The 16,895-nt window shown below is 45.4% G+C and overlaps 1 protein-coding gene across 6 annotated transcripts in view; it reads right to left on the bottom strand.

Annotated features, from left to right (window-relative positions):
- Window positions 1–16,895, bottom strand: part of SP6 (Sp6 transcription factor) — a 123,858-nt gene that overhangs the window by 43,961 nt on the left and 63,002 nt on the right. Inside the window, exon 3 of one of the 6 annotated variants that reach the window (XR_008310585.1) lies at window positions 13,820–15,260. The exons of the other annotated variants lie outside the window; for them this stretch is intronic. The gene's annotated coding sequence lies outside the window, so the exon portion shown is untranslated. Of the gene's footprint in view, window positions 1–13,819; window positions 15,261–16,895 lie in introns of those variants that run through there. 6 annotated transcript variants of the gene reach the window in all.

Genomic DNA, 16,895 nt, shown 5'->3' with positions numbered 1-16,895 from the left:
CCTAGGCAGCTTTAGAAGGGGATTGTTGGGTGAATTCAAGAACAGGTCTATCATTGGCTACCGGTCATCAAGATGGCTATCTGCTACGTCCAGGTTCACAGGCAGTATCCTGAATACCTCTTGCTGGGAAGCAAAGGTGGGAGAGGGCTACATGGCTGCATGTCCCACTCCTGAGCTTCCCAGAGGCATCTAACTGGCCACTGTGGGAAACAGAACATTGGACTAGAGCAACTTTTGGTCTGATCCTACAGGGCTCCTCTTACATTCTTCTGGGGAAGGGTAAAGAGCTATACAGAGCACTGATGTCCTGACCACTGCAAATGCTGGTCAAGACTCTCCCCTTCCCACTTTATCAGGCATCCCCCCTTCATCATTTCATACCCATACTCACTAGAAACCTGTTCACCATGGAATCTGAAGGCTTCAGGATGCTGCATCCTCCGCCTCATACCAAATGCCACTCTTCATATGCCACAATGGTTGCACGCACACACACTGCCATGGCCTTTTGTATTATGCCAATGCTCTTAGTTGCATTGGCAAGAGCGCCACCTACTGACCACTTGCTTTGGGCAAATTCTCATTCAGGTTGGCTTTGGATGTGTGCTCTTCCTGTTGACCGTGGTGGGTTTGGGTAGGCACAGTGCTCTCCCCACTATGCAACAAATACACTTGAGAAGCACCTATTTCTAGAGACATTCTTTGCTGAAAAGCAGTTATGGAGAGCCCCACACATACCAAGATTATGGACATACAATGAACACCCAACAGACAACCACTCTCCACCCACCCACCCTGTTCTAGATAACTTGGGTGACCAGAGGTATGTGCATACATTTCACTGGTCTTCAGTTGCCTGAAAGGCCCAAAATTCAATTGATTCAGTGTCTATCACTCTTTGATCATACTCTGCAGAGATGTAGCAAGCTTAATGTGCAGCAGAGATAGTCTTTCTGTCTACAGATCTCATCTGAAAACAACTCCACTAGCATTCTACCATCCAAGTGTCTTTCTTGTTTTATATGAAAAAATATATATCCTACCATAACCTGGAGGGATCATGGCAGGTATATTGTATAGTAATATATACAATATAGTAATATATACTATATTGTCAATATTAATGCAGACAAAAATAAAAACAATTCTTCAGCTTGCTAGCCTCCCAATCCAAAGTGTTTATGCTGGTTCCTAACTATACTCAGACTATGCCTGTAGTGAACCTTCAAGGAAAAGTTCTCTCTATGCTCAATCTTGGTGCATGGATGATTTCGTATTGGGATTCAGATCTAAAGGAACCAGCTTCAAGTCTCACATCAGCTAGCCACTCCCTGGGTGCCCCAGGGCAAGTCACTCTCTTCCAGCCTCAACTGGCCATCTGTACAATAGATTGCATAGGAAGATAGAAAGCAGACTTATACCGACCAGCATTGCTCATACTGACCGGCAGAGGCTCTTCAAGGCTTCAGGCAGAGTCTTTCCTTCCCAACTCTACCTGAAGCTGCCAGGGCTAAGTGAATTTGGGACCTTCTGCATGCAAGCTGATGGTCTACCAATGAATGATGGCCTCATTCCCTAAGGGGAATAACTTCCAGCAGACAGTACTCATATGTAGTAACCCATCCAAATGCAAACCAAGTTGAACCCTGGTTAGCAAAGGGGACAATTCATGCTCATTACTGCAAGACTGACTCTCTAGCCCAATTGTGACCTACCTTATAGGGTAGCTGTGAAGATCAGGTTGATACTAATGCCAGGCCTGCAAAACCACCATCCTACCAGTTAGCCTATTGAAACTCCATTGTCTTCAGTAGGGTTTAAGCAATTTAGCTGCCACAGACCTGCAGGCTAAAAGCACTATGCCTAGGTTTATCCTTTTCACTAAAGATCTACAGATCAAGTGTGCATGCTGCAGATTCATGCTGGGATATTCCAGCACTTTGGGCTCTCAAGCATACATAGGTAACACGAAGCACTGGAGAAGGAATGGACACATCTATACTTCGGCAGATCTCTCCATCTAAGCTCAGAACACAGACATCTGAACAGCTGGTAAGCAAAAGCCACAGGTATTTGTTGAGAGTGGACAAATATCTGCATCTTCAATGCTTTGGGCTATGAATACCAGTGCCACTCCCCATTTCACTGTATGATAATGGTGCTTCCAAGATGGTGGTGGTTTGTCAGGGTGAACTTATTTTAACAGCTACTGGAAAGGCTAAAAACAGTTCTCTCATTTCACAAATCTGTGTGGACTTTGCAAATGCTAGAGTTAAAAGGAAAATTGGCATTCAAAATTTGGCAAAATTTTAGCATCAGATGTGATCTAGAAGTGTTGCTTTGAGGAAAATCTGAAATGTGTAGTGCAACTACATAATATTCTTGTGCTGGTGCAACCTTGCACATTATGCAAGCGCTTTGCTAGGCTGGATGTCAGCAGTAACTATTACACACAGCTATTCAACAGCTACAGATGCAAAGAAAGAGGAGTTCCATTCAAAGCAACTTTCCGTGAGGAGAGAGAAGATGATAACTCAAGCTTTGTGTCTAGGGGTCCATAGATCCCAAACCAAATACTGCTTTTCGCCCTGGGGCTTTACTGTGAAAACCGTGGAACGTTGCTTTATCAGGAGCATCTTCACAAAGGTTTTTTCAAGGCCATGGTTCCCTGGAGGACAGGTAGGGGCCTGCCCCCAGCTCAGGATCATCTTCAGGAAGAGAGCCGGCATCCTACCTCTCTGCTCACAGGCCTAGCTAGTGCTGAGACCACACAGGTGGAGTAAATAAAGTTAATGCCGTAGAATTACCGTCGGGGCATTTCCTTGCTGAGGAGCGTCTGAAGCACCGTGCCGTGCCTTGAAATTACTGCTAATTATAGAGGCTATTTGCATAAATTACAAGGAGAGAGGTAGTTGCCGCCAATCCTTTCCATGCACTTAGCAAGAGAGTTCCGCTTGTTGGATGGCGACAAACCGGAGAGGGGGGAGTGGAGTGGAAAAGAAACCCTGATGAGACTGGATTCAGGGGGAGGATGGAAAGCAGTCGGAGGGGTGGGGGGCTAGAGAGATGGAGGTTCCTGAGTTTGCACTGGAGCCTAAACAGACTTTTGGAAAGAGGCCCAACATTTATCAGAATTAGCTGGGGAAACCCCACTTTGCACAGTGAAATTCAAATGTTGGTTTTTCATATTCTGGAAGATGAGTTTGTTGTTAATGTTGAGATCTGTAGGTAGGTAGGAAGGATTGCTACCATAATGTGTAAGTGCATGCATGTGTGTCTACATTTGTTCTGTAGACTCAAATGACAGTGGCCTACTTTGCAGGGCATTGTGAGCATTCCTGAGATAACGTACGCAACAGACTTTGAGAAGTTCTTGAAGTGGCCATTTTGGTGCTCAGGGCAGCACCAGTGCTACACTCTGCTCACCACTGGAACCTATGCCAGAGCAAGCAGGAAAAGGTTATGGACCTTTAGTTACACTCTCCCACTCTGGCCCACTGCTCAGATGATGTTCAGCAAATAAACGAACAAAAACCTTCTGGTTGCTGCTGTCCAGCACCACATTTGCTCATCTCCAGTATTCAATGACTGGATGTGATCTGCTGTGTTTTGGGACAACAAAAAGCTGCAGAAGTGTCATTCTGCCTGGCCTGCTGCCCTCACTAAGCCTCTGAGCAAGCTGGTATCTGGTTTCTCATGAAGAAAACATGTACTGGATCAGACCAAGGAACCATCTAGTCTAGCATCATGTTTCCAAAATAAGACAGCCAATAGCTTCTGGGATGCTCATAAGCAGAACATGAAGATAAAAGGCCTCCTCTTATGTTTGCCCCCCAACAACTGGTATTCAGAAGTATACTGCCTTGACCATAGAGTAGACCTGTCCTCTATTAATTTGTCTAATTCCCTTTTAAAGGCATATGTTTATTCCATACAAAAAGGAAAACACCATATAATATAACAGTATTTTAATATCTACATATGACATGATCTTTAATGCCCAAGACCTTGAGCTACCAGAACAGGTTGCCTTGTCCAGGTTGCACTCAGAACTGGTGTGCAGTTCTGGTGCCACAATCTGGTCAGCATAGTGTAGTGGTTAGAGTGCTGGACTAGTACCGGGGAGACCCAAGTTCAAATCCCCATTCAGCCATGATACTAGCTGGGTGACTCTGGGCCAGTCACTTCTCTCTCCGCCTAACCTACTTCACAGGGTTGTTGTGAGGAGGTACCTAAGTATGTAGTACACCACTCTGGGCTCTGGAGAAAGAGCGGGATATAAAATGTAAATAATAAAATAATAATATTCCTTGCTTTGAGCCTGAATGAAAAGGAAGCCACATCCTCTGCTCTGGAAGTGGCACCCCTTAATCCCAGATGTGCTGGAGCTGGTTTGTACGTACACAATGAAGAAGGAAAAGCATTCTGCATATACATAGAAGTATGCGCTCCTTTAGTATATTTCACATGCTGCAGGACGGAACCCCAGAAGGGTTCCAGGGCTAAGTTGCCTGATCGACACATGAAGCAAAATGCTTGCCTGTATTAGGTGGGAGAATTGTGAGGTGGTAAAAGGGATGTATACGCCACCTAATGGTGCAGCGGGGAAATGAACTGACTAGCAAGCCAGAGGTTGCCGGTTTGAATCCCCACTGGTATGTTTCCCAGACTATGGGAAAGACTAGAAGTGTAAGCACTGTAAGATATTCCCCTCAGGGGATGGAGCCACTCTGGGAAGAGCATAAGGTTCCAGGTTCCCTCCCTGGCTTCTCCAAGATAGGGCTGAGAGAGACTCCTGCCTGCAACCTTGGAGAAGCCGCTGCCAGTCTGTGAAGACAATACTGAGCTAGATAGACCAATGGTCTGGCTCAGTATATGGCAGCTTCCTATGTTCCTACCTATATTGGGCAGCAGCGATATAGGAAGATACTGAAAGGCATCATCTCATACTGTGCAGGAGATGGCAATGGTAAACCCCTCCTGTATTCTACCAAAGACAACCACAGGGCTCTCTGATCGCCAGGAGTCGACACCGACTCGATGGCACTCTTTACCTTTAAAAGGGACACACCATTTCAGGCTACAATTGATGTGGCCTACATCAACAACTTCATGCAAGAAGAAAATGAGTCCAACAGGAAGCAGGTAGGACTAGAACTTTTCTTCCTGATGTTCTCACTTTTTACTTACACATTTTTTTAACGTTAAGGGAGAATTAAAAAATGGCACCTTATCTGAAGGTGGATAGTCCATTCTATGACCTCCAAATTATACTACCTCATTCTGCTAAATGTGTAGACAAGGCTTAAATGTCAACATAAAACTGCATTTATCTCTAGGTGCCAACATACTTCAGGCTTCGTTCAAGATACTCATATATATAACCAATCTCTCAGCACTGGTTTGATAGATAGAAATGGTAGATGGGGAAACCTACTCCAGCAAGGGTCACCAACCTATGGCACCTGGAGTGGCATGCAAAATGATTTTGTGCGGCACTCACAGTGTTAGTCCAATTAATGGCACTTGTCTCCAGTCACTCTTACCCCTGGACTTTGGGGCTGAATTCCAGGGCCTCCACACCCACTAGGGCCTCCAAAATCTGTCCTGGGTGGTGTGGTTGCTGCTGGCCTGCAGTGCACCGGACAGTCAGCGCAGTATGACCTGTGCCAGGTACTTTTGAGACATAGTGGGGAGTCAGGAAAGAAATATGTGGGATGGGAATATGTTAAGTTGCATGTTGAATTTTTTTCTGCTAATGCATGTTTGCACAGATATACCTTTTAAATATTCTTACATTTTTGTGAGTCCAGCTGCTGCTTGTGCCCTCAAGAACCCATGTGTTTAAAATACTGCATGTGTCACGGGGGGTGTGTGTGTGTGTGTGCTTAACTTGCAGCCGTGGAGGGGGCCTCTAGCAGAGGGCGGGTCTCCAAAAGCCTTAAGGTCCAGGCTCCAAAATTACCTAGGTGCACCCCTGCTTGGCTCTGAGGAAGGTTTTCAGGGGCTGCATGCTGGAAATTGAACACAGAGAAAAGAAGGGCAACCCCCTTGCAGGAGACCCACCTGGCCCTGTGGGTCTGCTGTCTCCAATTTCCAGCACACAGCTCATGAAAACTTCCTCAGAGCTGAGCCAGAGAGAATTTATCTCTCACATGGCTCTAGGGGTGGTTTTCAGGGGCTGCATGCTGGAAATCGGGGGCAGGGCAAGAGGGAAGAAGGGCAACCCCCATGGCGGGGTGGGTGTGTGGGTTAGAATCTAAACGTTCTGTATTGCTGGCATGCAAAACCTTAGCATTAGAGTGATTAAATGAACACTTGGTACACCACTTCTGAAAGGTTGCTGACTCTTTACTACAAGGTAAATGTGGTGCCTGCTGCCCAGCAGACTTGTTTGTCTGAAGGCCAAACTACACAAACCCAGCTCTATGTAACTGAAGTGATCAAGAGAGAGCAGAGAACTGATAAGGGACTACTCTGTACGCTCCATGTTTTCCTGCTGCAAATTACCCCTCCACGCAGCTTTGGGGCTTCAAATGCACATTTGTTCAAAGACACATTTGAAATCTCCCAGGGTGAGAAGCTGAGGGTGATCTGAAATTGGGTAACAATAAGCAGAGAAAGGGCTAAGAACTCCCTTCCCCTGCTGCCTTCCTCTGCACTCTCCACTGCCCCTTGCAAAACAAATTTTCAAGCTTATAAAGGGCCGTCCGGTTATACTATATTGTATGTAACATGTAGTTTGGTCCTGAGGCAAGCCTGGCCTTAGACATCTTGATGCCTGAGGTGGAAAATCCAAATGACATCTTTCACTTCCCTTTAATTAACATGGGACACAACACATGGGTCATTAAAATGAACAGGAGCTCTGCAAGAGAACAGTCCCAGGGTTCAGAAGAGGGCCACTGAGCACATATGGAGTGTGTTTCCTTATAGCCAAGAACAAACCCACCCAAAGTTGCTAAATTAACTATTTTCTTTGCAGCAAGACAAAAACAATAAACAAAACCCAAAACCACCTTGCTTTACAAATCCCACATTGTTATTTACAAATAGCCAGTGTGGTGTAGTGGTTAGAGTGCTGGACTAGGACCGGGGAGACCCGAGTTCAAATCCCCATTCAGCCATGAGACTTGTTTGAGTGACTCTGGGCCAGTCACTTCTCTCTCAGCTTAACCTACTTCACAGGGTTGTTGTGAGGAGAAGCTTAAGTATGTAGTACACCGCTCTGGGCTCCTTGGAGGAAGAGCGGGATATAAAATGTAAAAAATAAAAATATAAATAAATAAATAAAAACTCTTATAGCAGACACCTTTTCTGAGTTTGACTTGGATGTCTCAGCTATGCTCTAGGAGGCTCAGGGAGAGCTCCTCACACAGAACGTTATGAGGTTCCACCTCTTTCTAGGGCATAAGAGACCACGGGCATCCACAAAACCTTTTCCTGGCAGGTCAGGGGTGGGGAGCCAGAAATCCAATATTCCCTTCCCTGGGAGTATTCAATTCAATGGGAACTGGCTCAGTCGGGGGGGTGCCCCCTCTTCCCACCCCTGGATGCCCACGTGAGGGACTGTCACAGTTAGAGACAGGTTGCTGCAGGGGCGTAGCTATAATTGAGCAAAAGGGTTCAAAGAACACGGGCCCCCAGCTCTTGAGGGCCCTCCAGCTCCAGCCCTCCCTATTTTCTTCATTTTCTCTCTCACTCTGGAGGGCCGCCAGAGAGAGGGATGAACACGAGCCCTCTCTCCCCTAGCTACGCCCCTGGGTTGCTGAATGGCATGCAGAGTGGATCCCATCATAACTGGTATTTGAGATTGCCTTGAGAGCCTTCATGTTCAAGCGAGAGTCAACATTTGGATCCAAGGAGGAATTTTTCACCACCTCAGATTGGCTGAGCTTCAAAGGATTCACAGGCTTCACCACAGATCATATGCTTTGCATTTATAAGGCCCCACCAGGTTCAGTCCCTTGCATCTCCGCTTGAAAGGCTTGGGCCTCTGCCTGAGAACTTGGAGAGTCTAAGCTGCTGCCATTCTGAGCAGACAGTAGTGGACTAGATTGCCCAGTGGTGTGATAGAGTACAAAACTTCTGTATAGGTTCAAATGTTTATGTGACTTGGTTCACTCCCTCGAGTTACCTGGAGCTATTTTGCTTTGCAGGCTATTTCCCCCCTACAGAACACCTGCCCTTTCTGTTTGAGGGGTATACTCATGGGTCAAATGGGCCGTAACCCAAAATTTGGCTTAAAATAAGCCAAATCTGGCAACAACAATTTCTGGTGTGGGGGCAGGGAGGGAGAGAAGCTAGGACTCAGATATACTACCTGGAAATACTACCCCCAAAGCCCCATCTAGTTTCACTGCTGGTGAAGTCTACCTGTGAGCACTCTCTAGAATTGCTGAAGTTTGAGAGAAGTGCACTGTCCACCTTTTTTCGAGGAACACACATCCATGCTTCCATTATTTATTCCAGGTTCAGTATAGGAAGACCTCGATATTCACCGGGGTTCCATTCCCGGCTGCAGCCACAGATATAGAAACCACAAATATTGAGTGACTGGGGGCTATGGGATCGCGTGCGCGGGTGTGTGTGTGTGTGTGTAGGTTTTGTCATCAGGAAAATCACAGAAAATTGCCAAAAATCAGCCAGAATTGGGGGGGGGGTGCGGGAGGAAGCTCCCTACCATGCTTTACTACTCCCCCTGAGTCACACTGTGCTCCAGAATGCCCCCAAATCTGTTTTAAAATGCCAGTTTTTTCTTTTAATGGAGCTATTTTGAGGCTCCAAAACACAAGATGGCAGCTGGAAATGACCTCTAGTCATTTCCAGCTACCCTCAACCCACGAATATGCGAGGTTGACATGCTTTTATCTTTTTCCGCGTATGCCAAGGTCGGATGTCTTTTACCAGACCGCAGCTACGTGGATATCGAGGCCCTCCTGTATGCATATATGCATATGAAGCTGCCTTCTACTAAGTCAAACCATTGGTCTATCTAGGTCAGTATTGCCTACTGACTGGCAGCAGTTGTCGGGGTTTCCAGACCTAACTAGAGAGGCCAGGGATTGAATCCAGGACCTTTTGCACACAAAGCATATACTCTGCTAACAAGGTACAGCTCCATCCTGATAAACCTTGGTACAAAGAACTCCAGGGGACTGGGGAAGTGGGCTGTCTGGTAGGGCTGCCAACCCTTCAGGACTGAGCATCAATCTCCAGATGACTCTTGAAAGCAATTCTGGAGCTGTTTTAATACTGTGAACAAACTGGAAAAGAAACATCTCCAGAAATAGCTTCAATCAGAGCTGGCAGCCTTTGCTGCTGGATGATCATGCTTGGTGGTGGACAACCATTTGGCTTTCTAGTCCCTTCCAGTTCAAAGGTTTAAATTCTGTAAACCAACCAGAACTTGACCATCAACCAGAACAAGTGGGAAATGCGCCTTGTGCCCCCTGCAAATGTTCCTCCTTCAGTTACCTACTCCTCCTAAAAAGATGGGTTGCTTTCCATACTACCATATTTACCCAAATAGAAGCTGACCATGGATTTAAGATGACCCCCTTAAAAAAATAAGGGTTATATATACAATAGGTTATATTATTTACCCAAAATTAAGAGGACCCTATATTTAAGACGACCTCCCAATTTCTAACATCAAAGACCTTGGAAAAATCTTAGTCTTGGATTCAGGTAAAAACGGTACTGTTTGGCAATTAGGAAATTGGGAATATAAGAAGCTGCCAGCCTTATACCAAGTCAGACCATTGGTCCATCTAGCTCAGCATTGTCTGCTCTGACTAGCAGCGGCTCTCCAAGGTTTCAGGCAGCAGGAGTCTTTCCCAGCCCTACCTGGAGATGCTGCCAGGGATTAGACCGTCTGCAGGCAAAGGGAGGCTCTCCCTCTGAGCTACAGCCAGCAAAGCAGCAGCTTGTAACAGGCTTTCCTTTCCTTCCTTACCCAGAGGAGATGGGGTGTGAAGACTTTCATCTGGATTCGCTTGCATGTTGAAGGGAGTGCCTAAGAATGGTGAGGAAGCCTGCACTTTCTGGGCTCCCCCTCCCCCTCTCCCCGCCCCTCCTTTTCATCTCCCTCCCCGCTCCAGCCTGTTGCCTGGTGGCAGGAAAGACCTGCACTCAGCACGCGGCGAGGGCTTTCGGTCCCGGAGACGGCGCGTCCGTCGGTGGGTTTTTGATGTCTGCAGTTCACAAGCCGCCCTTCCAGGTGGCTCAAAAGCATCTCTGTGGCTCAGACTCGTAGGCTCGCGTCTGCATCTCCCGCCCCTACCTCAAATCCCTTCTTCCTGCTCCTCCTCCGCTGCTTTAAGACTTTGCTTCCTTCCTTCCAGGGATTGGTAATTTGTTCTCTTTCTCTTCTTCCCCCGCCCCCGCCTTTACCAGGTTAATACTACTTCAAAAGTTACAGTTGCTAAACCTTCAAGAGTCAACCACCATTCAAAAGCCAGATCTTCCTATCAGCGGCCTTTGAATGTTACTTTCCATCATGTAACACTTTCAAGTGGATTTTTTCAAGAGGGTGAATGCGCACCCTCCATTTTGGAGGAGATGGAAACTAAAAGCTAGGTGTGAAAAACTTCCAGGAATGGATTTGCTAGATTAGGGCAGATTTCTGCTCCTTTATTATAACAAGCTTTCGAAGGCCCAAGCTATGAGGCCAGAGGAGACCCTCTGGCAACAGTCCAACAAGTGAACTGACATTAGCTCAGAAATGACACCAGGGTAGCAAATGCCCCTCCAAAAATATCTCCTGCTGTTCCACATATCTGATGAGAGAAGTAATATTGCTTAGTGAATGAATCATCGCAAATTAATTGGAAACCACAAGTCACAGTAGGCAAATGTCTGAGTTTGAATAAGAAGAAAAGAAGACACAGGACCAACTGCTGATAGTTGTAGTTTTAACAAAATGCCTGCCTCCCTCTTTCTCCCAGGTTCCAGTCCAAGCAACAGTAGCCATTCCAGTGAAGCCAGATGAAAGAGAGGTAAGGAGTTCTCTAGCTGAAGGCCTAAGGTCAGATCCCTCTAGGGATGTGTCCAGGGAGGAGGGCCTCAGAGGTTCCATGTGCAAATGGGATGATGGTGCAGAGTTTGATTTCCAGAAATTCCAGGTGATTTCCCCATGCAAACATGAATGGTGTGGTTGCATTCCTAAATCAACTCATTTTGTGGGTGGGTGGACTCAGAGGATCAAACTTCACACATAATTGATCTTTGGTGTGCTTGGTGGGTTTCCCTTCCTAATCAACAGTTACAGGGATCCCATCCAGGTCAAGATCATGGCATGGGGGAAAGAGGAGTTTTTAACCTCAGATTACAGGGAAGAAATACCATTTTTCAATGCTTCTCCACATAAACAGCTCTCTGCAAGTAGAACACTCACATATCTGGGTTTAGCCCCTCCCCCTCCCTACAAGGCTAGTTTTCTACTTAGAGCAAGTTTTTATTATGTAAGGGGATATTCAGCAACCCATTCTTCCACCTCAGCCATTCTGTTGCATGTATACAGCCTCAGACATGGGGCACTGTTGGCCCATACTCACCTGTTGTTTTCATTTATTTATTGCATTTATTATATCCCACCTTTCCTACAAGGAGCTCTGGGTAGCATACATTGTTCATCTCCCCTCCCTCTTATCCTCTGTAAGGTAGGCTAGGTTGAGAAAGTGTGTCTGGCCACCCAGTGAAATTTCATAACTGAGTGTGGATTTGACCTTGGGAGGACGATCTGATGGGCTTGGCACACTTGCTTTTTGTCTGTTTTCCATTTGTGATCTTCACACTGAAGAACCAGACACCTGACCTGCACAGGGTTTTTGTGCAGATAAAATGCTGTCCCAAGGTTGTTGGAGGAAGGGCAGGATACACATTTTATTTATGTATTTATTTATTTTTACATTTATATACCACTCTTTCTCCAAGAAGCCCAGAGTACATGGGCTTATAACCATGTACAGAAGTACATGGTTATATTTATCCTCACAACAACCCCATGAGGTAGATTAGACTGAGAGTTAAATGACTGGCCCAGAGTCACCCACTGAGTTCCTTGGCTGAATGGGGATTTGAACTCAGGTCTCCCTGGTCCTGGTCGAGCACCTTTCTACTGACTTTCTACTGACACCACTACATTTGGCCCCAAACTAGCCCACATTGTCAGAGAAACCCAGCACAACAATTTCCTCTTTTCCCATAAGCAAGTGGAATGGAAAAGTTTAGCAGACAATTCCAAAATGTTAAACATTATCCCCACCCTCTGCCTGCTGGAAAACCAGGCAACAGAACACCACATACAAATTATATTGTGCAAATCACGTAATTCATTCCCATGCCAGAAACAGATTTTTCTAGCAATAAAATATAGTCATGTTTTAAGCACATAATGTCAAGGCTAAAGGTAAAGTGTGTCGTCGATTTCAACTCCTGGCACCCACAGAGCCCTGTGGTTTTCTTTGGTAGAATACAGGAGGGGTTTACTATTGCCTCATCTCGCGTAGTATGAGATGATGCCTTTCAGCATCTTCCTATATCGCTGCTGCCTGATATAGTACCAGTGGGGATTTGAACCAGCAACTTTCTGCTTGTTAGTCAAGCATTTCCCCTCTGTGCCGCTTAAGGTGACTACCACTACATAATGTCACGACATACCATTAGTATGCAATGCATACTAATATCTCTTAAAACTTGGTATGTTACTTTCCAGTCAAATGCCTCCATTTCTATTGATGCCCTTGAATCCTGTTCTAAATTCTAGCAAACCCATTTCATCCTTGACTTGTTTAACCTCTTATTATTCACTTCTCAGAAATCTTCAGTCTCTAACAAAGAGGATGCTCTGACTGGAACCTCCTGGAAACCTTTACCCCTGGCCCCAGGAGCATGAGGCCTAGCAAGCATTAGGGGAAAGGACACTCTGCACATGCTCTGGAGCAGTTTTGTCCAGCCAGCTTGCAAACACAGAATAAAAGAATTGTAGAAAATGCATTAGAAAGGGAGAGTGGTTCAAAGACCCATATTCAGTTCTGAAATGATAAATTTTTGATGATTTCTCTTCTGATGCTTCAGCTGTAGTCCACTGGTAATGCTATTGCACAGCTCCCACTTGTCTGAAATAGGCTTGTGGAGGAGAATTTCCCACTGCATTATGTCCCAGTGGTTAGATGGCATAGAGTTGCTATAAAACAGTCCTTGGGATATTCAGATTGTGCTCACATTTAGGGTCTGATCCTTTATTATATTGGTTTGAAAATAAATGTTATTCCAGGTTAGATGGATGGGTCCCCTGCCTTCCCCCTGTATGTGTGGCTTGACTCACTTGTACAAGTCAGCTGATGGCAACACTGTGCAAGCATCACCTGGGATGTACTGGGATGTGCTTCTGGCAAATGCTGTTGTCTGAACTGTGTCACTGGCCTGTGGAGAATTGATGGGTGGGTGGCTTTACTTTTGGTGATGGTAGTGGTAAATGTACTGAAAAACTATATCATTCCTCAGCACTATAGAAAAGGCACAGAATGTGTGGTATTAGGTGCAGAATTCTGCTTTCTATGAATTTGTTTTAATTTTTAAAAATTTAAAGCAAGTTTCTAGCCCTTGTGACCACAAAGGTATGATTGAACGTGTATGGACAATAGCTGCTGAAATCTCAGAAGTTAGGGCTGCAGTTAAATTTGATTTCTAGAGGCAAAGAACAGCATTCTAGTATTCTTAGCACTTTTATCTTCATTCGCCATGATCAACAAAGTCAGAACAACATAGAAAATAGTTCAATATACTAAATAAATTATGCAGAACAAGATAAAGTATGTACATTTGCTAAATTTGCCTAATTTATACAGACTGAAGGATTTAACTTTTCTCCATGCAGAATGTGGATCACCTGGATGCAGAACGTGAATTATTTTAGCATGGACAACACACAGCCTTTCTTAAAATTCTGTTCTAGTCTGCTTAGCCACAGCTGAAATTCAGCAACACAGCTACCACCATCCAGAAGATGAGATGGAGCACAAGCAGGACTCAAGTAGCTGGGTGTGTGTGTGTGTGGTGTGTGTGTGTGTGTGTGTTTAAGCCAAGCCCAACTATAAATCACTCATTTACTGCGTTCCACACCCACAGATCAGGGTGGGGTACTGTAAAGGAGATGGCAGCAGAGAAGGGCTAGTTTGCTCGTGCCTTAAGTTCCCTTTAGAACTGGGCATGCTTGCGACAGGAGAGAAAAGGGAATGAGTTCAGGTCAAGGTCAAAAGGATTCTGGGATGGGACAGCTTCTGCACAAGATTGCATAAGCTTGCTATTCTCTCCCCACCTTTTATAGAGAGAGAGAGAGATATGAACAATTCAGGCTCTGTGAGGGAAATAAATGCTCTATACTGTGGGGAAACGTCCCATAGGTTCTAATCTAGGGATAGGAGAAGGTCTACGCTGTAAAAAGGAAGGGAGGAACAGGAAAAGTGGTGCTAGGTAAGCATAGTGGCTGAATACTGGGTACAAAGAGGCTGAGTGACATTGGAGTTGGAGGGGGAAACAGTGTTGGTAATCGGTTGAATAAGCAAGAAGATGAGAGACTAGGTTGGAGCAGTAATGGAAATGTGGGAAGGAAGAACTGATGAGAAAAGAAAAACTGAGGGAGGTAGGGAACTGATATATGGCCTAAGAAAAGAAGAAATTATATTATATGGAAAGATAGGTGTGATATTTGGAGATTGGGATATTGGAAGCCAGTGAGCCAAGAGAGCAGGCCAAAGAAGAACAGTTGAGAGTGTGTGTACAAATTCCACATAATGGTTTTAACCAGGCAGTTCAGCTCTTGCAAAGCTCATCTTGAACACCTAGGCAACAATATTATTTAGGTTCTGGGAGTTTTCCTGACAGGACATTCTCTTGTGTTCCTTTTGATGAAAACTGACATGGCCAACAGCAAAATGGACAAGATTAAAAAACAGCAGGAAGGTAGATCAGCCGTAAAAGTCCGGGTGGAGTGGGGGAAGCCTACCGCCCAAAGCAGTAGATGGGGCTTGCTCTTTAATCCAATTCTTCCTCTTCGCGTGTGTGTGCTTGTACACGCACACACACACAGCCATTAGCAGCCTGGGCCATCGTTGTTGTTATTAATTCTTTACACCGCACGCTTGGAAAAGGTTCAAGGGTTGTAAGCGAAACTCTACAGCGATCTTGGGTGCCAGTCTGCTGCCCTGTTGCTCCTCCTCTCCCAGTGCTGGTTCCATGCAGCTGCTTGGGAGCTTCTTAAACAGTAATTAGAAAAGAGGGGAGAGAAGAAGGGGTGGGGGGAGGGGGAAGAGAGAGAGAGAGATCGGCTGTTCCCGCAGGGCAGAGCACATCAAACACTCTGGCTGGCTCTTGTGATACTGACAGCAATTTCCTCTTCTGTCATAAAACAAATTGTTGTTTGTCAGGAAAGCTGGTTGGTCGTGGAGCACAATGTGAGTGCTTGCCCCACAGGCTGCATGCATGTGTTGTGAAGGGGGCTCGGTGCAGGAGGGCTGAGGGCCAAACTATACATTACATTCAGCCCCATTATTAAGAAATGGGTGTAGAAGTGGAAGTATTTATCTATCCACAAAAAGTAGCCATAGAAACTCCCCAATGCAGATTGGGACTGCAGGGGTGGGACAATTCCCCAGTGTGGCTGTGCCATTTTCGTGCCTAAAATCACCCTTCAGTCTTTTGCCCCTGAAGAGGCTACTTGTGGTGAACAGCCACTTTGGGGGGATTTTCTGCAGGAAAAAAATGCAGGAGGAAAATATTAACTCCCCTTCCTAGTCCCCAGGGTTCCCTGGAAAAGGAACAATTCTCAAACCAGTTTAAGTGTGTAGTGTACATATGCCTTAAATTATTGCAAATACAGTGCCAGTAAACTACTAAAATATTAGGTGATATGTTTGTATTAATCTTGGGTACCTACATATGTAACACTTGGGTGAATATCTGGTTTGGTTCTACTCTATGGCGATTTCTTCCCAATATTCCATATAAAGTCAAACTAAGTTAGATTCACCTGGGAGTTATTCGCACATGGCTTCATACTGTGGGGTAAATGTTGAGCGAAGCCACTTCAAATCAGACTTCAATCATTGAGGGAAGCAGCCCCTCCCCTCTGTTCTTGGATTTTGTTTTTGCAAGTTCACATGGCATGCCTCTGTGTTTTCCTTCTAGCCAATGGGGGGGGGGGAGATTACTAAAGAGCTATATCTGCATTTCTAAAGAGAGTATCCTTATCATGCTAATGATTCTACCGCAGTACCTCTCTGTTTGCTCTCCATTTTCAGAAAAGGTAGCTTAAAACCAGCATTTTAATACTTCAAGAGAAGCTAGAATTTGCAAGACAAAGCCCGGTTTGTGTGTGCAGTGGGTCCAAGGATCTTGAAGGGACTTCAGAGTAAGTTTGGCTGGTGTATGAACACACACACTCTCTTCTGAAGGAGACTGGGGTAGAAGCCCTGTCTGTTAAGCCTCCTGGGTCACTATAAACACATGCAGGGGTAGGGGAACCATTTATTTGGATCAGACGTTATCAGTAGGTACTAGCGGGATGACACACTCATGTGTGCAAAGTAACTCTCCCTAACTGCCCCTATAGTTACCATGGCTTGAAATGGGTGGTTTTAATATCATTTATCTATTATACCTTGGGAGATCATTGGCATGCTTTCCTATTCTATCTTGTCCCTTTTCTATTCTGGTTCTTGCTAGTTTGGCTCTGTTTAAATTGTGTTGCATCTGTCATCACCAAGGCTCCAAAAAGCCTCTGAGATCTGACCTTTAAGGATAAGAAAAACCTGGCCTCTCCTAACGTTTTTCTAAAGTAGTCAGTTGACAGCCCTGAATAATTCATGCCTGGGTTTTAATTATACCTGCTT

Source organism: Hemicordylus capensis, chromosome 6 (assembly GCF_027244095.1).
Source record: "Hemicordylus capensis ecotype Gifberg chromosome 6, rHemCap1.1.pri, whole genome shotgun sequence".
Classification (NCBI taxonomy): Eukaryota; Metazoa; Chordata; class Lepidosauria; order Squamata; family Cordylidae; genus Hemicordylus; species Hemicordylus capensis.
The sequence above is the reverse complement of the archived record's forward strand: the minus strand, read 5'-3'. Positions and strand labels throughout refer to the sequence as shown.